We start from the raw sequence: 4,204 nt of genomic DNA on the forward strand, positions 1-4,204 counted from the left end.
GTTGACATTAGATTTGTTACAATCTTCAGAATCTATAAACAATCACATTATTTTCTGGCTAATATTGTCCCATAAGACAATTGCATGTTTTTTTTGGCTTACAAAGTCTCTGTATCTCTAATCGAATATTCTCTTCACAAGTGGCAAGCAGCATCATAAAAGAGAATGAAGGTGAAAATGCCATAGTTAGAGATACAGAATAATATTAAATTTCCTGTGCTGATGTTTAATTCTGACCCTGGCATATTTTATAATTTATTTTTTTACCCTAATAGCTTATGGTAGAGCCTTCGAATTGCCTTTACATATCCCCTTTATTTATAGATTGTCTTTAAAGACTTTTATTTAAGGCTACAATTTCCAACTAATAAGATTCACTTCAGAGTCTCTTTTACATTTATACACTCATGTGACTAAGATTTGGACTATGATATGGTAAGTGAGGTGTGGCTTAGACTTCTAAAAATCCTTTTCATAAGTAGTGATATCTCTTTTCTTTTTCCTTTTTTGAAATCATCTTCATTTTTCTAGCCTGCAAAGTTGCTATATGATAAAGGTCCAGCAACCATACTGGACCAAGATGACTTTTATATTTTGAAGCTGATTTATGAAGACAGCAGAGCATAGAAAGAACCATGAGTTCCTAACAAACCACTATATCAGCCCTGGAATGTTATCTTCAGAATATTTTTTTACACAATAGAGAAATAGACTTGTATTTTATCCCAACAGTGTTTCATGTATCTGATTCCAATCCTAAATATCATCCCTTCCCACTCCTCCATTTACTTCCTAGCTATCCTTGTTGCACATGCACACAGGCACACACATAAAAGAAAACACAATGGTAAGCTGGAGCCAATTCATATTAAGAGCAAACTGGATACATCTCACCCTAAGTTCATATTCAATGACATCACACTGGTTACTTGAATCGGCCATGGTTGGCATTTATACCAGAGAACTTAGTAAACATGATAAATCAGGTCCTTCGTTTCTATTTTTTTGACCCTAGACCACAGTTGTTAAACCTAGCACACTGCTACAACACTGCATGTGCGCACATGTGCACACGTGTGCACATACATACACATACACATCCCAGGCCCAATCTACAATAGACAGTCTATCATTCTTGGTTTGTACACTTTACTTTCTAATTTCTTTTTCTTCATTCTATTCCTCTTCCCTGAAGACTGTGCATCTGTCCTCTGTCCAAGTTGCCATTACGATTTCTGTCTAGTAAATATTAACTTATTTTTCAAGACCCTGTACAAGAATGATCACTTTATATTTCCACATTTAACCATTCGTCTCAGAATTAAATTCACCTACCTTGTTCTCCTACTGCAATTTCTTAGTGCTACTACATTGTTCATTAAAGTTTTCTGCATTATTATCCTCCCACCCCCCTGCCAATAAGCTGAGATCTGGAGGGTAGAGGAAGTATATCACTCCTTTTCACAATATTCAAAGAGCCTAGTAAAAGTCATTGTACTCAGCTGAAACTGAACAAAAGATTGCTAAACTTAATTGGCTTTATTACTATTTCGGAAGCATCTATCTATAACAAATATTTTCTTATTTTTTCTTAGAGATCTTTACTATACTGCTGGTGTTACAGGAAAATATTTCTTTATTATTACTATTATTATTTTACTTAAGTGCTTCAAATGAGTCAATTTTTGCAGTATAAATTTATAATATAAAAGGCCAAACACAAAACACGTTGGTCTCTAAACTCGGTTTCTCTGATTTTTGAAGTCATAGCTTTTCTCCTGTTCTAGTTCATTTTATTCGTTTTCATAAATATGATTTAAGTTTACATATGTACTGTGTAATGATAAAATAAAAGGCGATAGTAAAATTGCTTTCTACATTACTTAGTTTCATATTGTATTTGTTAAGCAATTATTTAAAAACCTAAAAATAATTTCATTAAATATTAGATAACATTATACATTCTGTATTAATTTTGCAGTGTATTTTTGAGTATTTTTCATTTCTTTTTTTTTTTTTTTCCTACTTCAAGTCATTTGTTTCCAGATAAAGAGAGAAAAAGAGAGATTATAAGAAATTGGCTCACATGATTAAGGAGACTGACAAATCCCAAGATCTGCAGCTGGCAAGTTGGAGACTGAAGAGTGCTGATGACCCAGGAGTGCTGATGACATAGTTCCAGTCCAAGGCCAAAGACCTGAGAACCAGAAGAGGAGAAGGTGCAGTTCCAGACTGAAATCTAGCATTCTTAAGACCTAGCAAGAATCGATGTTTCAATTCGAGTCAGAAGGCAAGAAAAAAAACGATGCACCAGTTCAAATGCAAACAGGGAGGAGGCATTCCCTGTTAGGTCACAGGAGAGTCTATCTTTATGGTCCAGTCAGGCCTTCTACTGATTGTATGAGGCCTACCCACATTATGGAGAGCAATCTGCTTTACTCAGTATATTGATATAAATATCAATCTGATTCAAAGACATCCTCACAAAAATACCTAGAATTATGTATAACTAAATGTCTGGGCACCCCATGGCTCAGTCAAGTTGACTCATAATATTAATCATCACATTATCATATGATATTCTCTATCTCTGGCCAATTCTTGTTAGACTCCTCTTTCTATGACTGTTCTTCAAAGGTTTTTCTTCCTTAGGGTTTTATACTAAACCCTTCTGGGTGATCTCATACACACATATAATAAAAAAGGTTTGAATAGTTAAGTCAAAACAAAATTTATTATATTACTTGCTCAGCACAAATTTTTATAAATTATTGAACAAACATCAGGTACAAATGAAACATTATTTTATTGAAGGGATCTGATAACAGATGCAGCTCCCAAAATTGCCTTATTTCTCCCATATTTGAACCTGCTTAATTTCATATTTAAAATGTGTGGTACATTCTAGGCAATATATGAAGACAGAATGATTATGCAAAGGAGCCATTTCAGAACCATATTTCCATAAATCCATAAATCCACAATTTTTTTTGTTGTTGTTTTTTTACATTAAGTAACCCATGCAAGAATACACTGGTTAAACATTTTATAACTAAGGACTCTTAATTGTTTTTTTGATGGTGAATAAGATTAGTATCTTATCCAGAAAGGCTGATCTTTAGTATGCTCACAGAGATTATGTTGAGGTTATTCCTCTTCTGAGGACCCTGATAAATAAGAAATGAGTTAAAAGTCTGCACTTGACCTTAAAATAGGATTATCCTAGATTATCTGGGGGGGAAGGTCCAAGGTAATCACTTGCGTCCTTAAAAGAGGAACAGCCAGAAGAGTCAGTCAGAGAAATGTGGCAGTAGGCATTGTTGAAGCTATTGGAAGGGTGTGAGAGATTCTACCCATCATTGCAGTAAGAACTGCCAGTTGAAAAGCATGAGAAGGAATGCAGAAAGCCTCTAGGAGCAAAGACTGACCTCTGGCTGATAGCCACTGAGGAAATGGGGACATCAGTCATACAACCACAAGGACCAGAATTGGGCCAACAACCTGAAAAAAACTTAGAAACGGATTCTTCCTAACTCCTCCCAATAAGGGCCTAGACGGCTGGCATTTTCATTATAGCTTTGTGAAATGCAGAGCAGAAAAACTATACAGCCAGCCAGGGCTTCTGACCTGCAGAACTGTCAACTGATCAATCTGAGTTCTTTCGAATCTCTAAATTCAAGGTAATTGTTCACGGTAGCAATAGAAACTAAGACGATGTCCGAAACTGAACTTATTTCTTATTGTTCCCTTCACCCAGTCTCAACTCCTCCTTCGTTTTGCTTTTCCAATCTCATTCACCCAGTTTCTAGAGAGGAAAACAAGCTCATTTTAATTTCGTTCATTGGATTCCTTTATCCACTGTGAAATCTCATCAGTAACAACATCCCCCGCTCCATTTTAATGAGAAAAACCCTAGTTTTATTCTGTGGCCTCCCCGTTTCTTCTTTGAGCTAACCCTCTCTCTGCTTTTAATCACTATGGCATAAAGGAATTCCCACTCCCCTCCTCACAAACTGGGGATCACTTCTCCTGGGGCAAGCGCAGTAGGATGCTGCGAAGCCACTACGTGGGGGGCAATGGGAACTTCTTAGCCCCGTACAGGCTGCCAGAGAGGCGACACTGCTAGGCTTTTTCCTGCTGCTTCTCCCACCCGCTACCCCTCACCCCCACTTCCACCTCCACCCCTGCCGCTCCTTTCCGTTTC

At 36.7% G+C, this 4,204-nt stretch overlaps 1 long non-coding RNA gene across 1 annotated transcript in view; it reads left to right on the plus strand.

Moving 5' to 3' along the window:
• LOC111737452 overlaps positions 1-4,204 on the plus strand; it is an 8,422-nt gene that overhangs the window by 2,716 nt on the left and 1,502 nt on the right. The window contains exon 2 of the long non-coding RNA XR_002779438.1: positions 2,033-2,219. This is a non-coding gene — a long non-coding RNA (uncharacterized LOC111737452). The remainder of the gene's footprint in view (positions 1-2,032; positions 2,220-4,204) is intronic.

Source organism: Pteropus vampyrus, unplaced genomic scaffold (genome assembly GCF_000151845.1).
Source record: "Pteropus vampyrus isolate Shadow unplaced genomic scaffold, Pvam_2.0 Scaffold27, whole genome shotgun sequence".
In the NCBI taxonomy this organism is placed as follows: Eukaryota; Metazoa; Chordata; class Mammalia; order Chiroptera; family Pteropodidae; genus Pteropus; species Pteropus vampyrus.